At 43.2% G+C, this 25,878-nt stretch overlaps 1 protein-coding gene across 4 annotated transcripts in view; it reads right to left on the bottom strand.

Annotated features, from left to right (window-relative positions):
• Window positions 1-25,878, bottom strand: part of RASSF8 (Ras association domain family member 8) — an 80,555-nt gene that overhangs the window by 26,417 nt on the left and 28,260 nt on the right. The window contains exon 1 of one of the 4 annotated variants that reach the window (XM_087873460.1): window positions 2,136-3,210. The exons of the other annotated variants lie outside the window; for them this stretch is intronic. The gene's annotated coding sequence lies outside the window, so the exon portion shown is untranslated. Of the gene's footprint in view, window positions 1-2,135; window positions 3,211-25,878 lie in introns of those variants that run through there. 4 annotated transcript variants of the gene reach the window in all.

A 25,878-nucleotide genomic window follows, 5' to 3' on the forward strand; every position in this document is an offset into this window, starting at 1 on the left:
AATCGCACGTTGGAAATATTTGCAAATGGATCTATTGTGCTTTTTTTTTCTTTCTTTCTTTCATCAGTGCAATTCTTCGAACTGGTAAGAAAACCACAGGGAAAAAAATGGATTATTTAGAGCAAAGGATTTGGAGATTCGGGGCAGTGAAGGTGCCATTGAAAATACCCTTTTTCCCCCAAAATAAGACCCAATCGGAAAATAAGTCCTAGCATGATTTTTCAGGATGCTCGTAATATAAGCCTATATTACGAACCTATATTCCACACTTATGACCACTGTAGAATCCCCATGGTTATGTGATTTACGTTCAGCTTGACAACTGACTTTATCATAATTTTCTTTTAATGACCCCATAATCCCTTGCGGGATGGAGTCTGGGCAACTGCATGGAGCTAGCAGAGTGTTTTAGTGGCCAGATGCCTTTCCTGTCACCAATGTGGAGTTTTGTTCAGCAGATAGATTCTTATTGTGCCCAGAGAGAGAAATATCTGCCTCTACCTAGGATCGAACTCACAGCCTCCTGATTGTGAGGCGAGAGCTCCACCTCTAGGCCACCACACAACTCCAACTGACTCACATTTATGACGGCTGCAATGTCCCGGGGTCACTTGATTCTTTTTTTGCGACCTTCTGACAAGCCAAGAAAACAGGGAAGGCTGATTCACTTAACAACCGGGTTCCTAATTTAAGAACGGCAGTGATTCACTTAACCAACGTGGCGAGAAAAGTTGTAAAACAGGTCGAAACTCACTTAGCGACGTAAAGCTTGGGCTCAATCATAAGTCGAGAACCGCCTGTGTCCTCGGCATATGTCCTCCCTCAAAATATTCTGCTTGACTCTGGTTAAAAATGAAGGCCAATTCTCAAGAAGTCCTTCGTAAGTTCTTCCGCTAGCTCTGTGTTGGCAAACGTATGCCACGCGTGCCCGAGGTAGCACGCAGAGCCATCTTTCCGAGCATGCGAGCTGTCGCCCAACTCACCTGCAGCGGCGCATGTGTGCACGCCCCTGCTGGCGTTTGGGCCTCCAGTGCACATGCGCGCCAATTCCGGAAACCCAGCTGGTCTTCGGAGCTCTCCTGTGCATGCACGCGCATTTGTGCATGCAAGCGTGTTTGTGCATGCAAGCGTGTTTGTGCATGCGCGCATGAGTTCCTGCGTGCAGCACGCACATGCACACATGGCATTTGCACATATGCACTGCACGCATGAAAGCCATGTGCACACGCAGCGCAAGGAGGGGAGCTGCGTGAAAGCCGCATGTACACGCAGATGGTGTGGGTTGCGTGCGCAGCGCATGGGGGGAGCCGTACCTGTTTGGCACTCAGTGAGTAAAAGTTTCGCCACCACTGCTCCAGCTCATAATCAGGAAGTTTTAAAGCAGAAAAAAGAAAAGAAAAGAAACAAACAAAAATGGCATTTCTACATGTCTTCACCCTGCTGGGATTGAACTCAATGGGTCTCCGTGTGTACTAGGCAGCCCAGCATCAGTAACTCTGGCCAATCTCGAGAAGGGTGTCTGAGGCCATGTTTCCAAACAGCAGTCATGCAAGCTACCCAATTAAAAAGGCCTGATAATGAAATAATGACGAGGAAAACAAACCAAGGCCTGTCAGTTTTGAATAATGCCCCTGCCAGCTTGTTATTTTTCCACGCTGTGAAAGCTGTCAGGCAACCGTAACCTTTTCTTTGCTTAATGAAAGAAAATTAATCGAACGGAGCCAAACGGCTTAATCGGGCGAGGAGGAGGAGGAGGCCCCGTGTTTCCCCGCTCCCCCGATGTTTTGCACATCGAATGAAAGGGAGTGAAAACTAAACAGAGGGAAGGGGGGGGAAAATAGCAGAATAACAAGAGTTGGAGGTTGGGACCTTGGGAGGTCTTCTAGTCCAACCCAGGGTTGAAATCCAGCAGGTTCTGACAGGTTCTGAAGAACCAGCAGCGGAAATTTTAAGTAGTTCAGAGAACTGGCAAATACCACCTCTGGCTGGCCCCAGGAGTGGGGAGGGAATGGGGATTTTGCAGTATCCTTTTCCTCGAGTGGGGAGGGAATGGGGATTTTGCAGTATCCTTCCCCTGCCACGCCCACCAAGCCACACCCACAGAACCGGTAGTAAAAAAAAATTGAATTTCACACCTTGTACCATTTCAGACAAATGGGTGTCCAATCTCTTCTTAAAAACCTCCAGTGATGGAGCAGCCACAACTTCTGGAGGCAGGCAGTTCCTCTGGTCAATTGTCCTCACTTGTTAGGATATTTCTCCTTATTTTTAGTTTGCTTCTCTCTTCGATTCCTTTCCATCCGTTGCTTCTTGTCCTGCCTTCAAGTGCTTTGGAGAATAGTTTGACTCCCTCTTCTTTGTGGCAGCCCCTCAAAAATTACAATACTGCTATCATGTCACCCCTGGTCCTTCTTTTCATTAAACTACGATTGCAGGAATTCCCAATTCCTGCAACTATAAGCTGTTGCTTATCAGATTTCCTAAAAGCAACAGTTTGGAGAGCAATTGCCCCATGCTTAAACTGGGATATTTGTATCCAAGCATCCCCCTTTTAAAAAATGGGGAAGAAAAGCAATCTATTTCAGAGGTCTCCAACCTTGGCAACTTTAAGCCTGGCGGACTTCAACTCCCAGAATTCCCCAGCCATTGGCTGGGGAATTCTGGGAGTTGAAATCCTCCAGGCTTAAAGTTGCCAAGGTTGGAGACCCCTGTGTCTATTTCACCTCCCAACAGCTGCACTATCTACGTACGCAGAGAAAAAACCCAAATATTTCCAGTTATTCTTCTTTTCTATCTTCGAAGAGATTAGCAGGTCCCCAGATTTACACAGCCAAAAGTTCCCTTTTTTTGTTGTTTTTCCTTTCCTCCCTGCCTTAAAAAAGCCCCTTTCTCAAAATAATCTTGGCGGTAGGATATTGGATGGAAAAAAAAATCTATGCATTCTTGACGGGGGTTGAAATGCAGAGAAATGTGGTCGCTGCCGCCGATATTTATGGCAAACCCCTCTGGGTGGTCCCATCTATTTCCTTTCTCCCCTTCTTATATCAAGTTTTCGGGGAGCAGAATTTTAATAAATGGCCCTCCAAGCGTTTTGATGACAAATCTCCAGAGAGCAGCTTAATTACATTCCCCAAAAAAAAAAAAAAAGCCTTCAACCTTTTAAAGTGAAAACAACCACGTTTGGGGTTTTTTTTTCTGTAACAAAACAACCTTCAAAGGAAAAAAAAGAAAAGATTTAAAAAGAAAAGCGAAGTACAAGCCAAAAAGAACACGGAGGAAGAAAAAAGAAAATAACTATGAAAGGTAAGTAAAACAACTTTTTTTTCCAGATGTCCTCTACTTTTTTATCCCAATTCTAGCTGTTAGGGAGGATCTCAATTTAAGAAAACCGTAATTCAAAAGTTTTGTTAATTAGAGCAAGTTGAAAAGCAGCTTGGCTATGATGAATTATGTAATAGCTGCCTTTTAAAGGCTACCAAAAGTAGCGACATAGAAAAACAGAGCATAGGGGGTTCTCATCATAGTCACATTACACCAATTATCTATCTATCTATCTATCTATCTATCTATCTATCTATCTATCTATCATCTATCTATCTATCTATCTATCTATCTATCTATCTATCTATCTGTTATCTACAGCATCTGTCCATCCGTCCATTCCATCCATCCATCCATCCATCCATCCATCCATTCTATCTATCTATCTATCTATCTATCTATCTATCTATCTATCATCTATCTATCTATCATCTATCTATCTATTATCTACAGCATCTGTCCATCCGTCTATCCATCCGTCCGTCCGTCCGTCCGTCCATCCATCCATCATATCTATCTATCTATCTATCTATCTATCTATCTATCTGCTATCTATTTACTGCTCTCTCTCTCTCTTCCCCTGCCTACCTACCTACCAGCTATCTATAGCATGTTTGTCTGTCTCTCTTTCTGTCATCTATCTCTGTTGTCTATCTTCTATCTACTTCATCTATCATCTATCTCTATTACCTGTCTGTCCATGTCTATGACGTCCGTCCGTCCATCTTTCCATCCACCCATCCACCCTCCCTCTCTCTCCATCCATCCATCCATCCATCCATCCATCCATCCATCTATCTATCTATCTATCTATCTATCTATCTATCATCTACAGTATCTATTATTACGTCTGTGCACGCACACACAAAATTTAAAAGCTCATTCCCAAGACTTGGTGCAACCCCAGAGATCCCAACAGTTTTCCTTCATTTTTTTTTTAAAAAACAGGCAAGCCTGCAGATATTTTCCAACACATCACAGGCTCCAAAATACTCTTTATCAGCTGATTTGTTTTTCAAGTTCCAGTAGAATGATAAATTGGAGAATTATTGAGTAGGCTCAGGGGAATTGTACAAAAAGAGCAGCTGATTTAATAATTGAAGCAAGCGTAAAATATTCAAAGTATCATTTGTTTTTAAAAAAGATAAGCTCCAGGCAAGAAGGAAGAGAGTGTGTAAAAATTTGTAGCCATTGGATAAGTTAGTAGAAGGATTTAGGGATTGGAGCAGACAGCTTAATGAAAGTGGCAATTCTGTGTGCTGAGCTTGCTGCAAAGAAGAGAAGAGAAGGAGGCAGAAAATTGCATTTTGATTGGAAATCTCTTAAGAAAAGAATCAAGATAAGCACTGCCAATATTCTAAGCTGCTGGAAGGCTATATTGGCGCTACAATCAAGCATTAGATCTCGATGTAATTATTATGCCTTAAAATACTCTGGTGCTCGAAAAATGTGCAACCAACAATATTATTATGTGCAACAATATTAAGTGAGCCAAAGAATATTATTATTTGAAATCTGTTATGGCTGCCCAGCTATGATGAAGACTGGATAAATGTTTTGAGCAATGTTTCTACAAAAAAAGAAATGCTTGAAATAACAGAATAACAGGCTTGGAAGGGACTTTGGAGGTCTTCTAGTCCAACCCCCTGCCCAGGCAGGAAACCCTACACCACTTCAGACAAATGGTTATCCAACATCTTCTTAAAAACTTCCAGTGTTGGAGCATTCACAACTTCTGGAGGCAAGTCGTTCCATTGATTAATTGTTCTGACTGTCAAGAAATTTCTCCTTAGTTCTAAGTTGCTTCTCTCCTTAATTAGTTTCCACCCGTTGCTTACCTACCTTCGGGTGCTTTGGAGAATAGCTTGACTCCCTCTTCTTTGGGGCAGCCCCTGAGATATTGGAAGACTGCTATCATGTCTCCCCTAATCCTTCTTTTCATCAAACTAGACATACCCAGTTCCTGTTTTATCCTCCAGTCCCCTAATCCTCTTTGTTGCTCTTCTCTGCACTCTTTCCAGATTCTCAACATCTTTTTTATAATTTGTTGACCAAAACTGGATACGGTATTCCAAATGCGGTTTTACCAAGACCTTATAAAGCGGTATTAACACTTCACGTGATCTTGATTCTATCCTTCTGTTCATGCCTAGGATTGCACCGGCATTTTTGGCGGCTGCAGCTAAAACCTTTAGGATACTGACCGAGAGAGATTCAAACAAAAGGCAGGTGAGTAACCTATCATGCTCAAATACTTTGGCCACCTAATGAGAAGAGAGGGCTCGTTGGAGAAGACCCCGATGTTGGGAAAGACGGAAGGCCAAAAGAGAAGGGGATGGCAGGGGACGAGATGGTTAGATAGGGTCATTATGGATGCAATTGAGTTTGTCCATGGACAAACTCAATTATGAATTGAGTTTGTCTATGGAGATTCTCAGTCATCCAGGTCCTGGTTATCCCAAAGGTGCTTTTTCAAGAGGCAACTGGAGTTTCTGGTTTTTCTTGGAAGACGTTTCGCTTCTCATCCAAGAAGCTTCTTCAGCTCTGTAGAAGAAGCTGAAGAAGCTCCTTCGGAGCTAAAGAAGCTTCTTGGATGAGAAGCGAAACGTCTTCCAAGAAAAACCAGAAAGTCTAGAAAAAGTGCAGAGAAGAGCAACCAAGATGATTTGGGGACTGGAGACTAAAACATACAATGAATGGTTGAGGGACTGGGCATGGCTAGTCTAGTGAAGAGAAGGACCAGGGGAGACATGATAGCAGTGTTTCAATATTTGAGGGGCTACGACAGAGAGGAAGGGGTCAAGCTATTTTCTAAGGCACATGAAGGCCAGACAAGGAATAATGGATGGAGAGATTCAACCTAGAAATCAGGAGAAATTTTCTGATAGTGAGGACAATCCACCAATGGAACAAAAGTTGCTCTCGTAAGTTGTGGGAGCTTCATCCCTGGAGGCGTTCAAGAAGAGATTGGACTGCCCTCTGTCAGAAATGGTGTAGGGTCTCCTGCTTGGGTGGAGGGTTGGACTAGATAACCTACAAGGTCCCTTCCAACTCTGATACTCTGTAAAAATACCCCAGAAAGTCCAGTTGCCTGTTGAAAAAAGCATCTTTCAAATGTGAATTTGGGAAACTCTGGGAGACTAGAAGACATAGAAGGCGTGGCATGTGGTACTCCATGGGTTCGTAAAGAGTAGGACACAACTGAAAAAAATAGTAAGGAAAATACTTGATTATACATGTAATAACAGCTGCAAGTATTGTTTATGCTCAAAATTGGAAAGCAGAGAAAATACCTTCGGAAGAAGAAGTAATTAAAAAAAAATTAGATTGTGAAGAAATGAATAGATTAACTTTATGATTAAGGATAGGGAAGAGTCAGAATATTTTAAGATATGGAATTATTTTTATTGTTGGTTGGAAAAGAGATATAAATGATTAATTTCATAATTATGTATAAAAACTTGATGGCTAGAAAACAGTTATAGGAATGAATTGTTATAGTGGTTTGGATGAAGATCAAGATAGAAGAAAGTTTTGGAAGAAGAAGAGCAAAAAGAATTGAAGAAGATAACATCGAGATGTCACAGGGGAGGGATGATCGATGTATTAAATGTTTGTCTGTCTTAAAAAATAAAATTAAAATTAAAAAAAGAGTAGGACACAACTCGGGGACTGAACGACAACACAGCTGATCGCAACTCTCATTTTCTTTTTAAATAGCACCATTTTAAATTGCATCCTTAGCAAAATAAACCTACGGGTAAGGTTTGTAGCAAATCACACTTTCTCCCATTTTTTTTTTTCCTTTCTCAACAAAGATTTGCATCGAAGCCACTTTCCACTCGAATGTGACAAATAACAGGCTGGGGAGGAGGAACATATGCTCTGAGGTCACCGATGAGTTGATTTCCATTTTAAAAAAACCCACCACCTTTTTTTCCCCAAAGCGGTAAAGGATGATAGGGAGAACGTAGTCAGGAAGGCGAAATGCGTCAAATAATAGAATTCATCTGGATTTTCTTTTTTTTTATCTCGGAAAGCTAACGATTCAGAACAGATTAACACAGCTGTCCATAAAAAGAAAAACTCCTGACCTTGGATGGGACGTAAGGAGAAAGGAGACTGAGCAAGGTCAGCGGCTCAGATAATTAATAAAAAGTACTTCAACAATCCTTTTTTTTCTTTAGAAAGAAGGGAAGAAATTTCTTGGAACCATCTGTAATCAATCTTTCCTCTCTCCCATTTCTCCTTCCCGAGTCTTCTCTTACACACCCAATCTTCTTTCTGGGATGGTACGGAGAAAAATTTATGGCAGCTGTGCAATCCGATATATATCGATGCGGCGGCTTTAATGAGTCGTAGGCCATGTCTGCCTCCTAAGCTGTCCCTTTGGAATTTGACCTGGAGCACCCCTCAGTCTCCCTACAATATAAATATTGGCTAAAAGCACACCCACATATAAAATACAGCTGGTCCTTGACTTAACAACCATTCGTTTAATGATCATTCAAAGTTACAACAGTACGGGAGGGAGGAAGGGAGGACAGGAAGGAAGGGAGGGAGGGAGGAGAGAGGGAGGGACAGGGAGGGAAGGGAGAGAGGAAGGAAGGAGGGAGGGAGGGAGGGAGGAAGGAAGGAGGGACAGGAAGGAAGGGAGGGAAGGAGGGCGAAGGGAGGGAGGAGGGAGGGAGGGAGGGAGGAGGGACAGGGAGGGAGGGAGGGAGAAAGGAGGGAGGGAGGAAGGACGGAAGGAAGGAAGGAGGGAGGGAGGAGGGACAGAAAGGGAGGGAGGGAGGGAGGAGAGAGGGAGGGACAGGGAGGGAAGGGAAAGAGGAAGGAAGGAGGGAGGAAGGAAGGAAGGAAGGAGGGACAGGAAGGAAGGGAGGGAAGGAGGGAGGGGGGAGGGAGGGAGGAGGGACAGGGAGGGAGGGAAGGAGAAAGGAGGGAGGGAGCAAGGACAGGAAGGGATGAAGGGAGGGACAGGTAGGGAGGGAGGAAGGACGGAAGGAAGGAGGGAGGGAGGGAGGGAGGGAGGAGGGAGGGACAAGGAGGGAGAGAGGAAGGAAGAAAAGAAGGGACAGGAAGGGAGGGATAGGGAAGGAGGGAGAGAGGAAAGAAGGAAGGAGGGGCAGGGAGGGAAAGAGGGAGAGAGGAAGGAAGGAGGAAGGAACAGGAAGGTAGGAAAGAAGGAAAGAAAGAAGGAAGGAGAGACAGGAAGTGAGGGAGGGAGAGAGGAAAGAAGGAAGGAGGAAGGAACAGGAAGGAAGGAAGGAAGGAAGGAAGGAAGGAAGGAAGGAAGGAAGGAAGGAAGGAAGGAAGGAAAACCACAGGGTCTCAACCACCATCCAAGTCCTTGCCAGTTTGCCGAAATGGCAATTGGCAGAAAATCAACAAAAGTGGGAACAACAGAGACCTCCGTGAAGTGTCGTTGCTCCACACGGCAGAAGACAGCCCGGAGAAGAAACGCCTCCAAGATCCCAAGTCAGGAGGACTCCACCTCAGTGATGGGATGGGACATGACACGTCCCTCCTAGCTCACCCCACGAGAGAGGGGGGAAAACCTACGGAGACAGAGTTCCTCAAGGAACCAAGTCCTACGAATCAAAGCTTGATGCACCTCTACGTGAACGCTCTGACATCTTTTCTCTTGAAGACCAGCTACGAACAAGAGAGGAAGCGAATGTTTTAGTCTCCATTATTCCATTAGGTTTCCAATTAAGCAAGGAAAGGCCGCAGCTTATCGTAATTTTGCAATTCTTAATCAGATTGGGATCTGGTCTCTAATGATATTAGGCTCCACCGTGGTGTCTCACTAGCAGTTCTCCCTTCCAAGGATAACATCTGCAGCCCAGACACTCGCAACAAACCCAGACAGCCAAGGCTTCAGGAATGATGATGGTCTAAAGCAGTGGTCTTCAAACTTGGCAGCTTTAAGACTTGTGGACTTTAACTCCCAGAATTCTCCAGCCAGGCTGGAGTTGAAGTCCACAAGTCTTAAAGCTGCCAAGTTTGAAGACCACCGGTCTAAACTTTGACGGACGGGAGCGGAGAAGAAGGGTGTGGCTTGCTTCCAGGGGTCAATTTAAGAATGAGATGGACAAATGGATCCAATGATAAGGTGAAGAGCAGCAGAAGGGAAGAAGCACCATGATCTGATTCACTCACTCTCTCAGTTCAGCCCAGCCACGACGCATCTTTCAATCCAACACTCTGATGATGTTACCTAGCTGGGTCATGAGACGTCTGCAAGTTCAGAGAGCACCAAGGACCCCAACAGCTCCTCCTCCTCCTCCCTGCAATTCCCACTCCCTTCTAGTACTGATGATGTTACCTAGTTGGGTAACGAAATGTTTGCAAGAAAACCAACAAGTTCAGAAAGCACCAAGGACCGCACAGTTCTACTTCTACTTCTACTTCTACTTCCTTCTACTTCTTCTACTTCTACTTACTTCTACTTCTACTTCTACTTCTTCTACTTCTACTTCTTTTACTTCTTCTACTTCTACTTCTACTTCTTCTACTTCTACTTACTTCTACTTCTACTTCTTCTACTTCTACTTCTACTTCTTTTACTTCTTCTTCTACTTCTACTTCTACTTCTTTTACTTCTTCTTCTACTTCTACTTCTACTTCTTCTACTTACTTCTACTTCTTCTACTTCTACTTCTACTTCTTCTACTTCTACTTCTTTTACTTCTACTTCTACTTCTTCTACTTCTACTTACTTCTACTTCTTCTACTTCTACTTCTGCTTACTTCTACCTCTACTTCTACTTCTACTTCTACTTCTACTTCTACTTCTTCTACTTCTACTTCTACTTCTACTTCTACTCCAAGCTCAGAGAGTACCACGGACCCTCCGTTTCAACCCTGAGCTACAAATAGTCTCCTCTTATCAATTGTGCCCCTCCTCTCTGCAAACTCCACATTCCCTTCCAGCCAGGGGTGAAATGCTACCGGTTCGCTCTGGTAGTAAAAAAAAGCTACGATCTAACGATCACCTGTGCCGCATGGTTTATCTTTGCTAGAAAGCAGGATTTTAGCGAAGCTAAACTATGCGCCACAGCTGAACCCTCCCCCTCGCTGTTCTACTTACCTTCCCAAGCCTCCTTTTGGTGCGCACTGCGCATAATCACACAGCATGCGTTTCAGATTTCACCCCTGCTTCTAGCACTGATGATGTTACCTAGCTGGGTCACGAAACATCTGCAAGGAAACTACCGAGCTCAGAGAGCACCAAGGACGCCTCGCTCCTTTCAACCCTGAGCTACAAATATTCTCTTCTATCCATCAAGCAACCCCCTCCTCTCTCCTTGGCAGCAACAGAATAATATATTTCATTCTTTCCATACGCCCCCTCCTCTCTTTCCACAATCTTCAAAACATCCTTTTACGGGTAGAGGTATGCAAGTTTTGGTGTATTCGGGTCTTTTCCCGTGTAAGATTGAGAGTATCTTGGCGACGTTTCGATGAGGTCTCACTCGTCATCTTCAGGCTGGTGTCTTCGGCTTCGGGCTTGTGCGAGGAAAGCGTGATCGGAGCTGCCGTCTCTCTATAAATACTGGTGGGGAGGTGTGAGGTGCTGGCTTTGTTGCTGTGGGCGAACTGTAAGCAAACTGACGCAGGCCATGAACACATGGCAAGACCTCGAACTCGGAGCCAAACCAAAGCCCGTGATGTGGCATCACAGCCATCTGCTCAGGACATTACATCAAAAAAACTCAGGATATCACAACACTAGAACTCAGGATGTTAACACACAGTCCATTATTTTATTTTAATTTTTTATTTTACTTCAAATTTATATATCGCCCTTCTCCCTAGGGACTCAGGGTGGTGTACAGCCAAGTAAAAACACATAAATACATAATACATAGATTAAGAACAGATTAAAAGGAAATATCTCAATTTGGCCCAAAATTTAAAAAGACAAATTACCCAGGTCATTAAAACACAAAAGACTAATAGGCACACATCAAGGACCTCACCCACACAGGATGTTACGAAACAGCTGACTAACCGGCAAACATCAACTCCATCCACCAAGACATTGGAGCGGAGTGAAAATTGATAGATGTTACTTGGAATTTCTGTTCTTGCAACACAGCGTAGTAAGTCATCGACAGGGGGAAAAAAGGGGGGTTCAGAGATTTGGGCAGTTTGAGTTCAAGGGGCCTCATTTCAGCCTTTCCAAGATAGGGGGACTTCCGTTCTCCCCACACACACACACACACTCAAAGACTTGAGATGGAGATTGTGAAGCCACAATTTATACCCCCCCTTTTTTAAAAAAGTAAATAAATAAAAAGGAAAAGAAACACAACTGCCACTCTTTACAGGAAAAGAGACAGGAATATCCTGTGGCATTCTGTTCGCCCGAAGTTCCAGACTTTACACAATGTTGTTGTTGTTTTTTTAAAAAAAAAAAATCCCTTGAGTGTTTCTTTTGGAGTTTTCGAAAAGAATGTGATTGGCAGAACGCTGAAAGTTGCAAAAATGAGTTGGGAAGCAGCCGCTCGAGAGAGGAACGCAGGCAATCCTTGGCTTACGACCCCACAATTGAGCCAGACATTCCCGCTGCTAAACGAGGCAGTTGTTTTAAGCGAGTTGGGCTCCATTTTGCAACATTTTGGTCGCAGTTGTTAAGTGAATCATTGCAATTATGCCCCCCCCCCACGCCTTGACCTGTTGGAAGCCAGCTGGGAAAGTTAAAAAAAAGCAGGGATCGTAATGCGACTGTCATAATTACGAGTCAGTTGCCAAGCGGCTGAATTTTGATCACATGACCACGGGGGGGATGCTGAAAGGGTTGTAAGTATGAAAAATGGTCGTTAAGTCACTTTTTTCAGTGTCGTTGTGACTTCGAACGGTTGAAATGAGGGGTCCTTGGTGCTCTCTAAGCTTGGTTGTTTTCTCGCAGGCGTTTCATGACCCAACTAGGTAACATCATCAGTATCGGGTAACAGTAACAGAGTTGGAAGGGACCTGGGAGATCATCTAGTCCAACCCCCTGCTGATGCAGGAGACCTGTATCAATAAAGGAGAATCTCTGTAACTGTTCTGCCCCAGCTACGGACCCCAAAGAACGCAGCACACACAAACTCTATACAAAGCTTATTTTACTCAAATAACTCAGTCTTTATCAACCAAAGGCTGTTAATAAACTGTCTTAACAGCCTACCAGAATTCTAAGATAAGGTAATCACAGTCTTATTAGAGTTGGCAGAAAGCCCAGAAACAATTTTGCAGAGAATCCAGACGCGAAGTAGAGTGAACTAAAGTTGTTCCCTACAAATTGCTTCAGTCGGCGTTCCTCCTTAAATAGGCTAAGGAAGTGGCCAATTAGCCCCAAGCCTTACTCTCGAGGAGACCTCCTCCTGAGGAGTCACTCCTGCCTTTTGGCAGCTCTGTGCGCCCGTGCATTGAGAAGAGGCTCCTCCTCTTCGTCCTCTTCACTTATGGGAGCTTCTGGAGGTTCTGAAGGCCCTGGCTGAATCCCCGCCTCTGGCACCACATCTTCTCCAGCCTCCTCACTGTCCGACTCGAGCGCCAGCTGCACAGGCTGCTGGCGCAGCACCACACCAGCCTCCTCACTGTCTGAATCAGCTACAATCTGCACAGGCCGCTGACGGGCCACAACAGTACCTCAGGGTTGAATTTTTATTTTATTTTTTTAAATTTGATTTATATGCAGCCCTTCTCCGGAGACTCAGGGCGGCTTACAATGCGTTAAGCAATAGCCTTCATCCTTTTGTATATTTATACAAAGTCAGCTTATTGCCCCCACAAACTGGGTCCTCAATTTACCCACCTTAGAAAGGATGGAAGGCTGAGTCGACCTTGAGCCTGGTGAGAATTGAACTCGCAGTAACTGCAGGCAGCTGGATGTTAAATGCTGCCTTAGGAGGCATTAGCCTCCTATGCCACTCAGGCTCCTTGAAATGAGGAAACCTTGGTGCCCTCTGAGATTCATTGTTTTCTTGTAGACGTTTCATTACCAAACTAAGTAACGTCATCAGTGCTAGTAACTAACACTGATGATATTACCTCGTTTGGGTAATGAAACGACTGCAAGAAAACAACCAAGCTCAGAGGGCACCCAAGACCACTCAAAATCCATTTTCAAACTCAACAACACATGGATTAGTTCCTACAACTGCTTGTGCCCCGAAGGATAAAAACAGTTAAAATCTGGAAAACCTATCTTTCTCCATGTATCCTGTTTCCCCAAAAATAAGACCTCCCCTGATAATAAGCCCAATCGGGCTTCTGAGAGCATGCGCTAAAATAAGCCCCCCTCCCCTGAAATAAGCCCGCCCAAAAAATATTTAAACGCAGAGCTGGAAATCAGGTAAGACGGCAAGAGAAGCCCCGTCTTGCTCCACACGCCCCAAAATAATAAGACCTCCCCGAAAAGAAGGCCAAGCGCTTATCTCGGGGTTCAAAAAAATATAAGACAGGGTCTTATTTTCAGGGAAACACGCTAACTCGGGAAACCCTTAGCTGCTCCTAAAAACAAGTTTCTGAACTCCGAAGGCATTTTTTTCATAGGAGTAGTTAATCCCTGAGTAAGCTGATTTCAAATTTACTATTACCAGACAATTTTACGTCTTCTGAAGCAGCAAAAATGAAGACCGAGCAAAAAAAAAAAAAAAAAAAGCACTTTTAAGAAACACTGTAAAATTCAACTAGCATAGATTTTTTAAAAAAATAAATAAAAAGGATTATCTGTTTCTCATTCTAATATGCTGACAGGGTTGTTGTTTTTTTTAAAATCATGACTGTCATCATTCCTGGGTTTACAAACTATTACCTTGCTTAGTTCCCATCTGTTCTACGTTACAAAACAGAGTCCTCTCGTTCGGCCGGCTGCTCTTGGTTCCACCGACATTATTAAAAACTCGTTTCGTCAAAATTAAGGGGTAATTTAGCACAGGAGAAATGCAGGACTTGCTGAAAGGACAAACTTTTTCTGGACGTCGGTTTACAGTAAGAGCCAAAATTGCGGAAACCTTTTGGGAAAAGTGTATTTTTGAGGTTTGATGGCTAATAACACCACTTTTTTTTTTTTTGGAGTTTCAAGATAATCCTATTCCACTGCTGGGAATAGCCCAGACCTTCACCCAATTGAAAATCTATGGAGCTGACTAAAGAAACGTGTTAGTCAGAACCAACCCAGCAATAAAACCCAGTTAATAGAAGCCGTCATTCAAACTTGGTTTCACGTGATAACAGCTGCAGAACTAAAAGACTTGGTTCACTCCATGGGAAGACGTTGTAAGGCCATGATTCATGCTAAAGGTTACCCAACAAAGTATTAACTGACATAGGGATAATTTTTGTATATCTCATTTTTTCTATGGTGATCATTTTTGTATATCTCGTTTTTTCTATGGTGATCATTTTTGTATATCTCGTTTTTTCTATGGTGATCATTTTTGTATATCTCGTTTTTTTCTACATGTTTCATTTTTCTTCTTTATACTGCCACTGCTATTCTAACAGCAAATCCTTCATAAAAGTTATTGCATTACATTCTTGATTCAATTATCTTTCCATTGATATAAAATTTTATGGTACTACTCCAAAATAAAAGTGGTGTTATTAGCTAGTTTTAGAAAATACACCTTTTCCCAAAAGGTTTCAACAATTTTGGCCACTGCTGTATATCACAAACTGCTTCACGTTCTTTTGTTCATGGCAACAAGGTCATGCATCTTACGAACATCTGGCTGGGCCGAACATCAGGGAGAGGAAAGCCACGGTCGAAGTTCGCTAAAGCAAAATGTTATTTATTTGCATCTAAGTTTATTTTAAATGATTGATTTTCGTCCCATGTTAAGATAGAGGAAGTCAATACAAGTAGTCCTGAACTTGCAACAGTTCATTTAGTGACTGTCCAAAGTTACAATGGCAATGGAAAAAGTGACTTACGACCGTTTTTTCACACTTACGACCATTAGAGCATCCCCATGAACAAGCTATCAAAATTCAGATATTTGGCATCTTTTAACAAAGGGTGACATGATTAAAAGTTAGAATAAGAGAGAGAAATAAGAGAAGGGGGAATATTAGTGTATATACTTTTATATCATAAAATAAAAGTAAGAAGAGGAAGCATGGAATAATTGAATAAATGACAGACTGCAACTTCATATAAACGTGTATCATTATTAGAAATATATAAGTTGATTGAATGCAATAGCTATGATTAATTCTACTAGTTTTATTTGTATTAGAATGTATGACGCCCAGATGCCACACTGTTCACGCATTGATATGTTTGTTAAAAAATAACGAAAAATAAAAAAACTTTATTTAAAAAAAAAAATTCAGATGTTTGGCAACTGACTCATATTTATGACGGGGTCACATGATCTCATTTTACGACCTTCTGATGAGCAAAGTCAATGGGGAAGCCAAATTCCCTTCACAACCGTATTGCTCATTGAAGAACTGCAGTGATTCACTTCACATTTTGGGGAAAAAAAAGGTCGTAAAATGGGGCAAAATTTCACTTAACGAATGCCTCATTTAACAATAGAAATGTTGGGCTCCATTGCGGTCGTAAGTCGTAACTTTTGGGGCTAACCCTTCTTTATCAAATGCTATTTATTTGAACTTACGAAGGAAGAACTGAAGAATGAAGAATATTGCCTATTTCGCTGTTGAGCTGAAAAACGAGACTCCTGTCTGAAGTATATTTTACCTCCTTAAAAGAAAAAGAAAAAAAGAAGCTGCTAGAAAGCCACATTGCAAAATTCAAGAAGGGTGTAAATCCTCTTGAGAGACACCCAAACCAAGTTTCAATTTGCAAGGCTGAATTAAAATGACCACGGAGAAGAAAGCAAATCCTTTCACTGAGCTACATCTCCGTGGAAAACTCTCCCCCGAAGGAAAAGCCTTGTGCAAATTTTGTATGTGGCACAAAGCCGGGTTTCTCTTTTAAAACACCCCATCTCCAGACGTCTTATAAAGTACATTTCTCAGGTCAGCCTCTCTGCTTCTAAAAGCATCGCTAATGCTGCTCTCAAGTTTGAGCAGAGACATTTGGTGCCAGAAATAAGATTTGGAGGTTATTGGTGCTCTCTGAGCTTGGCAGTTTCGGTGCAACGTTACATTATCAAATTAGAGAACATCATCAGTGCTAATAAGGGAATGAGGTCTGCGCTGATCTATTTATTTTTATATACTAGTGGCCACTACTTTTTAAAAATCAGAGCAAACTCAGAGAACATCAAGGACTCCATACTCCTACTCCTATACTCCTCCATTCTGCAAACCCCACTCCCTTCTAGCACTGATGTTGTTACCCAGTTGGGTTATTATTATTATTATTATTATTATTATTGGTTAATCTTTAGTGAGATTCACAGCCTTTGAGGCTGGTTAATAGCTCAGCAGCTCGAATCCTAACCAAGGACCTAGGAACTGTTAAGGTATCGTCGGAGGATGTAAGCTGTTCCGAGTAAGGTGGTTTTTTGGAGAGTCAAAATGTTCAAGTCCGGTAAATTTAGAATTTCTAAATAGCGGGGTAGCCCTTTGGGTATTGCTCCAAGGGCTCCAATTACAATCGGGACAACACACGATTTCTTTTTCCACAGTCGCTCAACTTCAATTTGCAAATCCTGGTACTTTGTGATTTTTTTCTTGCTGCTTATCTTCAATCCGTGCATCACCAGGTATTGCAATGTCAATGAACCATACTTTTTCCTTTTCAACTATTGTTATGTCAGGTGTGTTGTGGACCAAGTGCCTTGTTGTTGTTGTTGTTGTTGTTGTTGTTGTTGTTATTATTATTATTATTATTATTATTATTATTATTATTATTATTCATATTTCTATGCCGCCCACTCTCCAAAGACTCTGGGCGGCTTACACCAAAGACAGTATACTAAATAGCATATTCCCCCCAACAATCCGGGTCCTCATTTTACCCACCTCGGAAGGATGGAAGGCTGAGTCAACCTTGAGCTGGTGAGATTTGATCTGCTGATCTGCTGAACTAGCAGTCAGCTGAAGTAGCTGCAGTACTGCACTCTAACCATTGCACCACCTCGGCTCTCTATCATGAAACATCTGCAAGAAAACCACCAAACTCAGAGAGCACCAAGGACCCCACAGTTCTCCTCCTCCTCCTCCTCCTCCTCTCTGCAAACCTCACTCCTTCTAGCACTGATGATGTTAGTTAGCTGGGTCATGAAACGTCTGCAAGAAACTCACCAAGCTCAGAGACCACCAAGGACCCCACCGTTCAACCCTGAGCTACAAATATTCTCTCTTCTCTGTATTTGGAGATTAATAATGGCTGAAATAAAAATTTTCACTACCAGGGTGGCCCTGTCAGCTCTAACAGGTGATTATATTTCATTACGGATTACCTCAGTGGAAAAGATAATAAATTCCATCAGATTAACCACAGTTTCAACAACAAACAAGGGCGGGCATTGGAAAACAGCACACTCCACCATTTGGTCATCCCCAAAAGCCAACCTAGAAACTTTTTATTTATTTATTAAAAGCGTGCAAAAACGTTGCAAGGATTACAGCTGAATTTCATTTCAATTTGCCCTTTTCACCGTTTGTCTTTTGGAAGTTCAGTTCCAAGATGGGCAGCGGGTTGGAGAATGATATACGAGAGAAAGAGAGAGAGAGAGAGAGAGAGAGGATGTTATGAGTCAGAGAGTTTTTCAAACACAATCGGTCTCAAAGAACAAAACGCTTGCCAAGATCGGCCCCGGCTATTTACCCGGCCTCATAAAGACCCCGTTATGTAAAGCCGCACAACAGTGTGTTTCACAAAACACACACACACAAATCCGCTGTGGAAGGAAATGAATCAGAGCACACACAGATTGAGGGAGGGAGGGAAGGGAAGGGACCGAGCCCGGGCACAGGGTTTGAAATTGGAATGGATCGGGAGGGCATGATTATGCTCGGGATTACCTCAGAAATGACCCGTTTCCTTGAAAATGTGCTTGTCTCCCCACAATATAAAGATTAGCCTGCGAGGAGGATGCAAAGGAGAGTTTTGAAAAGGATATTTATTTATTTATTTGTTTGTTTGTTTGTTTGTTTGTTTGTTTTTTATTAATTTTATTTCTATACCGCCCTTCTCCCGAAGGACTCAGGGTGGTGTACAGCCTGATTAAAAGCACAAAGACAAACAAAATTTAAAAATAATTAAAATTATTAAATGATAGGCCCAATTATAAAACCCCCACCGCAATCGCCGCTACCAGTTCACCTGAACTGGTGCGAACCGGCTGAATCCCACCTCTGGTTGAAGAGAAAAGTCAGAATTTTGACCAGTACGAGTCCCATCAGCAAGAGCCGTAAATGAGAGAGGTCACCGTTTCCCTCTTTTGTGGACCCAGAAAGATGTTCTACAAAACAGACAAATAGCTGAAGAACACGCTTAGGAAGGAGAAAGGAGAGAGAGAGAGAGAAAATACAATGTTGGCTTGGCCCCTTTGGATCAAAATCTGGCCCGTTTCGATCAAACTTAAAAACTTCACAAGGGGATTTTAGTTGGTCAGCCTGGTTGTGTTTACACGAGGGAGGGAGAGAGAAATGTTTCCGAACGTGTAAAAGCAGGATGGCTGAACAAACGGAAGGATCACACTGTCCAAACTCCAAATGAGAACTGACAGGATCTTCACTGAAGGGCAATCTTGTGTCGGAATGGATCAAAACAAACTTCTCCCCTCCCCCATCTCTCTCTGGGATGGAAAAGACACCAGGTTGTTCTGTTTAGCCATTAACCCATCTGCAAATTCTGTAAGGCATATCTACTAAAGCATTCATTCTCTTCTCTCTGTCTGAAGTGGTTTAGGGCCGTGATGGCGAACCTACGGCACGCGTGCCACAGGTGGCACACGGAGCCATATTGGTGGGCACGCAAGCATTGCCCTACCTCAGCTCCAGCATGCATGCGTGCACTGGCCAGCTGATTTTTGGGCCTTCTGGGCTCACTGGAAGTTGGCAAATGTGCTGTTTCCTGCCTCCGGCGGGCCTCCAGGGGGCGGGGAAGGCTGTTTTTGCCCTCCCCAGACTCCTAGAAAGCCTCTGGAGACTGGGGAGGGCAAAAAATTGGGCCTACCGGGCCCACCATGCCATCACATGCCAAAAGTCGGGGGAGCATGGGGGCACGTGTGCGCATGCGTGAGGGGGCAGGACGGATAGAATTATGGGTGTGGGCACACACGCGCACGTCCACCCTGCATTCCCCCAGCTTTTGGCACGCGATGGCAAAAAGGTTAGCCATCACTCGTCTAGGGACATGATGGCGAACCTATGACACACGTGCCATAGGTGGTACACGTAGCCATATCGGTGGGCATGCGAGCTCAGCTCCATCATGGGCTTTCTGGGCCCACCAGAAGTAGGGAAACAGGCTGTTTCCTGCCTCTGGAGGGCCTGGGGGGTGGTGGGGAAGGCCCATTTTTTCTCTCTCTCCCCAGACTACAGAACCTTTCTAGGAATCTGGGGAGGGCGAAAACGGCCTCCCCCCCCCCCCCCCGAGGCCCTCCGGAGGCCGAAAATGGCCCATTTGCCAACTTTCAGTACCACCGAAAAACAGATCTACTGGGCCATCACATGCCAGGAGTTTGGGAAGCATGGGGGGGTCATACGCACATGCGTGGAGGTGGAGTGCACAGAATTATGCACCCCGCTCCTGGCACGCGATGGCAAAAAGGTTAGCCATCACTGGTCTAGGGTTTTCTGCCTGAGCAGGGGGTTGGACTAGAAGACCTCCAAGGTCCCTTCCAACTCTCCTTTCCTTTCCTTTCCTCTCCTCTTCTATTATTTCTATTTTATTCTAAATATTCTATTCCAGGGTTCTGCAACCTTAAACACTCAAAGAGCCATTTGGACACATTTCACACAGAAAAGAAAACACCGGGAGCCACAAAACCCTTTCCGTGCTTGACTATTTCTTGAGTGGCCACAAAACTTTTCTTTTCTTGGGTTTTATCCATGGTTGGCCTACCGGGGCTTGAAAAGCTCAATAAATCATGTGCCAGTGAATGTGGCACACTGGTGGTTGTGACGCATATTTTGAGTGACAGGCAGCCGCAGCAGAGTTGTGAAAGAGCCACAGACAGCTCCAGAGCTGTAGGTTGCTGACTCCTGTTCTATTCTATTAATTATTCTATATTCTATTCTATTCTATTCTATTCTATTCTATTCTATTCTATTCTATTCTATTCTACTCTACTCTACTCTACTCTACTCTACTCTCTTCTTCTCCTCTCCTCTATTCTGTCCCATATTCTATTCCTATTCCTATTCCTATTCCTATTCCTATTCCTATTCCTATTCCTATTCCTATTCCTATTCCTATTCCTATTCCTATTCCTACTCCTACTCCTACTCCTACTCCTACTCTACTCTACTCTACTCTACTCTACTCTACTCTACTCTATGTCAAGCTTATAGGACATTTCAACATTGCAACTCTTCTGTCCTTCACGCAAACGAATAATATCTGGAGAATATTACATCATAAAGTCTGTCTTCCAAAAATAAAAAAGAGTACTCTAATCTTACCAGTACATTTACTGCAGATTCAGAAATCATCCGGGAAAAGGTTACCCAAACTATAAAATAATTTTTCACTGCTGTTTCAACCAAAATTGCCATTCCTTACCTAGCGATATTAAAAAAAAAAGTGTTATTTAATTGAGATAACTTCAACCATTCTTTCGGTTATTTTTATTCCAGAATGTTACCCATTTGTGTGGTTTGTTTTAAAAGTAAAAAAAAAGAAGAAGAAGTTTAAGGGAAGAAAGGAAAAGAAAAACTCACCTGATCGTATACAGGGAATACAGGAGGCCATTCATTTAAAACCAAAATATATGAAAGGAAGTTGATGATTCCTTAACTCATAAAAAGAAATAGCTGGAAGGCTGTGAAACCTGAAAATCTGGCTTCGGGCTTTACCTTCCCAGGAAAAAGCAATTTATAAAATAAGAGTTACACAAAACAGAACAGGAGCAATTTAAGCCGGCTGGCTCTTTCAAACTTTGCAAGAAGTTAATCTAACCACGAGAAACTTCTTTGCAGAGCTTGATGTGAACTTAAAAAAATGCAGCTCATGATTTATTTAAGCCTACAGTACCTGTTCCTTGAAATCTTGAACTAACGTCAGTAGGTTGTTTTAAATTTTGTATCTGTGTATTTTATTTGCTGGCTGTTCACCACCCCGAGTCCCTCGGGAGAAGGGCGGTATATAAATATAATAAACTATATAAATATAATAAACTAACTATAAACATTTTTTTTCTACAGGGTCACAGAGACGGTTGAAATTATGAAAAACAGTCATAACTCACATGTTCTGGCACCGTCGTAACTTTGAAACATCATTAAACAAACTGTTGTAAGTCGGGGACTACCTGTATTGTACAATTCAAGGTATTCACTGTGTGTGTGTTTCCTCTTATAGACCATAATTCGTGCCACAAAATATTAAATGCCTTTCTCGGCTCAAACTATTATACTTTAAATCGGAAGGGTTGATAATTGTGCATAATACGTTACCATGGATTTGTCATTGCGCCCAAGAACACATCATGTGTGCCAATCCCAGGGCCACAAAGAAAGACCACAACTGATGAGGAGAGGAGAAACAAAAGGTTTGAGGAAAGCAGAAATGTATTCTATTTTCTCCTCCCTTAATTTTAAGGCCACGAGTTTAAGAAGGCACACTGGAAATCAGAATTTAAGACATGAAGAGTGGAAATCGCAGCCCATGGCTGATATTCCAGTTGCAAACAATTTATGTAAAAAAAATAAAATAAAATAAAGTCCTCTCCAAATTCTCATCTCATTCTCCCCCCCAAAAAACCAACAAAAGCATCACCAATATCTCTCTTTTAAGGATAACCAGTATTCCTTTGTTCATTGGTTTCTAATAGATGAAAGTATTTGTAGCTCAGGGTTGAAATGAGCAGTCCTGTGTACTCGTTGTTTTCTTGCAAACATTATGACCCAATGAAGGACTAGCTAGGCCAGGGGTCTGCAACCTTAAACACTCCAAGAGCCATTTGGACCCGTTTCCCACAGAAAAGAAAACACCGGGAGCCACAAAACCTGGGGGGCGTGGCCAACTCGATGTCACTCACTTCCACCGGTCACATGACCCCCCCCAAGCCCCGCCTACCCAGCCGGTCATTAGGGCAGAGAACTAGTTGTTAAAAAACACCGGGAACCACAAAATCCTTTTGACATATCTGTCTCTCTTCTCCTCCCTCCCTCTCTGTCCCCCTCTCTCTCTGTATCTCTCTATGTCTCTGTCTCTCCCCCTCTCTCTGTATCTGTCTCTGCCCTGGCCGCTTCTCCATCCCCCGCCGTTGCCCTTACCTTCTTAGGCCAGGCGAGGAGTGACTAGGAGGGGAAGGCCAGCCAATGGTGGAATCATCTGACAGGGAGCCACAGCAGAGGGCGCAAAGAGCCACATGCAGCTCCGGAGCCTGAGCTAGGTGTACTGATGATGTTACCTAGTTGGGTAATGAAACGTCTGCAAGAAAGCGCCAAGTTCCCATAGTTACTGGTTTCTATTTCCCTCTCATTCCAGTTCTTTATGGAAGCAAGATCTCAGTAACAATATTTTGCCAGCCAACACAAAGATAATCCCGATAGTTACCAATCTTTTTTTTTTTATTATTTGATTTATATGCCGCCGTTCTCCGGAGACTCATGGCGGCTTACAATGTGCTCAGCAATAGCCTTCATCCTTTTGTATATTTATACAAAGTCAGCTTATTGCCCCCACAAACTGGGTCCTCAATTTACCTACCTTAGAAAGGATGGAAGGCTGAGTCAACCTTGAGCCTTGGAGAGATTCGAACCTGCAGTAAACAATCTACCAACAAGCAGGTTCAACTTTGACGCTCCTAACTCAACAACATCACTCACACGGGATTAAGCGGCCTTAGAAGAGTTACTCACTCTGCACACGGACAACTGTCCCGTAGTTTAAACCATGTAGAGTGGAACATAATTCCTTTTATCTACCACAGTGGATTTTTTTTTTTTTTTTTTTTTTTTGAAAATCAGAATCACACAATTGATCGTACTACCAAATATTAAGACTGGCAAAAATTATTTCTCTCCCGGGTACTAACATCAAAGGCAGGATATCACTATGGCAGCGCTTCCCTGCAGAAGAACTGAGACCACCAAGCCATGTCTTCTTTCTACTTTCTAACCCAGGGGTCGGCAACCCGCGGCTCTGGAGCTGCATGTGGCTCTTTCATCCCTCTGCTGCAGCTCCCTGTTGCTGATCGCCTCCACAATTGATAGGGCTTTCGGTTAGGACAGGTAGCGGAAAAAGGATGCCGAGCTAGGAGGCGACTCTATGGTGGGGGAACCGGACTTCCAGTCAGCTCCAGAATTGAACGGGGGCTTCCGGTTAGGACCTTTGTTGCTCTTGGAGTTTTTAAAGTTGCCGACTCCTGTTCTAACTTTTAGGTGTAAGCTAGTAGATGATTACTAGTAGGAGAACAGTGGCTCAGTGGCTAAGACGCTGAAACAGTCGACCAAAAGGTCAGCAGTTCAGCGGTTCGAAACCCTGCGTGCTGCGCATGGGGTGAGCTCCCGTTACTTGTCCAAGTTTCTGCCAACCTAGCAGTTCGAAAGCACGTAAAAAATGCAAGTAGAAAAATAGGGACCACCTTTGGTGGGAAGGTAAGAGCGTTCTGTGTGCCTCTGGTGTTGAGTCATGCCGGCCACATGACCACGGAGACATCTTCGGACAGCACTGGCTCTTCGCCTATGAAACGGAGATGAGCACCGCTCCCTAGAGTCGGGAACGACTAGCACGTATGTGCGAGGGGAACCTTTACCTTTACCTTTAGTAGATGAATGAGAAACCTATTCCCACTAGGATTTTCTGCTTGGGCAAGGGGTTGGACTAGAAGACCTTCCGGGGTCCTTCTTTCCTTCTTAGTTTCGACTTTGCCAGGCTGCAGTTTACTTTCTTGGATCTCACCCAACTTTATACATAGATCAGGCAAAGAAGTCTACAGATTGATTCACTCACTGCAACAAACTGGATCATGGCCCAGATTTTAATGGCATAACCTGCTTCCCACAGTAAGCTGAGAGTATTCATTGAGAGAGCGATAATGGGTAAGTAGATTATGGCATGGGGATTATTTTCTGATTACTGAAAAGCACAAGAAGGGGAATGACAGGTCTGCATAACACAAACTTCAATTACAATGTACAATTGCCAGCGCTCCATAACGGAATAACAAGAGTTGGAAGGGACCTTGGAGGTCTTCTAGTCCAGCCCCCTGCTCAAGCAGGAGATCCTATATCATTTCAGACAAATGGCTGTCCAATCTCTTCTTTAAAACCTCCAGTGATGGAGCACCCACAACTTCTGGTGGCTAGGAGTTCCACTGCTTAATTGTTCTCACTGTCAGGAAATTCCTCCTTAGTTCTAGGTTGCTTCTCTCCTTGATTAGTTTCCATCCTTGAATGGTTTGGAGAATAGTTTGACCTCCACATCTTTGGGGCTGCCCCTCAAATATTGGAAGACTGCTATCATGTCTCCCCTAGTCCTTCTTTTCACTAGACTAGTCCTACCCAATTCCTTCAACTTCAACCGTTGAACCCAACTTCAACCGTTCTTCATACATGTTGGCTTCCAGCCCCCTAATCATTTTCGCTGCTCTTCGGTGGGCACATGTCGTTAAAAGAGAACCAATTAATTATTTGTGAATAAATATTCTGATCAAAGGAAACCCCACCGTGGGAAAAACACAAGAGACTACAGAGTTATGGCCGGGTTAATTCTATCACCAAAAACATCCTTTATTTATTATTTACCATGTTAGATAAGGCATCACCGTATCACATTGGAAAAAAATATATAAACGTTGTGACAGAAAGCGTCAAGGGAATATAAGAAAAGGCTCAGCGGGATTTTCCAACAGATTGCACTTACCGCTTCATCTTTAAGTGATCAGATTTCGTCAGAGCCCTTTTAATACCATCCTTTATTAATTAACCATCTGTTTGACAATATGGGAAAACCAGAACAATCCAAATCAGACCTCTAAATAACTTCCATTATCACTTCATATAAAATATTCCCCGGTAATTAATTCTTAATGTGGTTGTTATAATACCAAGCTTTTGTCCATTTTTTTTTGGTATCGAGTTTTATCTGGTTACTAAGAAGATTAAGAGAGGAATTTTGATCTTCTCCCAATTATTGTTCTTGTGCCGCCACATTTTTAAGGGGGTAGGGAACCTATTAAGAAAACCAACAATCTAGAAATTGTGTATTTCCACCCACAAGGCTTTTTCTTCTGTCGTTTTTAATTGTGGGAAAGGTTTAGGATTCGTGGAAAACACCGGTTTAAGAAGATGGCCAAGAATGAAAGATCTTTGAAGGTGAAGGTTCCCCTCGCACATGCGTGCTAGTTGTTCCCAACTCTAGGGGGCGGTGCTCATCTCCGTTTCAAAGCCAAAGAGCCAGCACTGTCCGGAGACGTCTCCGTGGTCATGTGGCCGGCATGACTCAACGCCAAAGGCGCA

This window comes from Pantherophis guttatus, chromosome 7 (assembly GCF_059756535.1).
Source record: "Pantherophis guttatus breed Tessera chromosome 7, ASM5975653v1, whole genome shotgun sequence".
NCBI classification, from domain to species: domain Eukaryota; kingdom Metazoa; phylum Chordata; class Lepidosauria; order Squamata; family Colubridae; genus Pantherophis; species Pantherophis guttatus.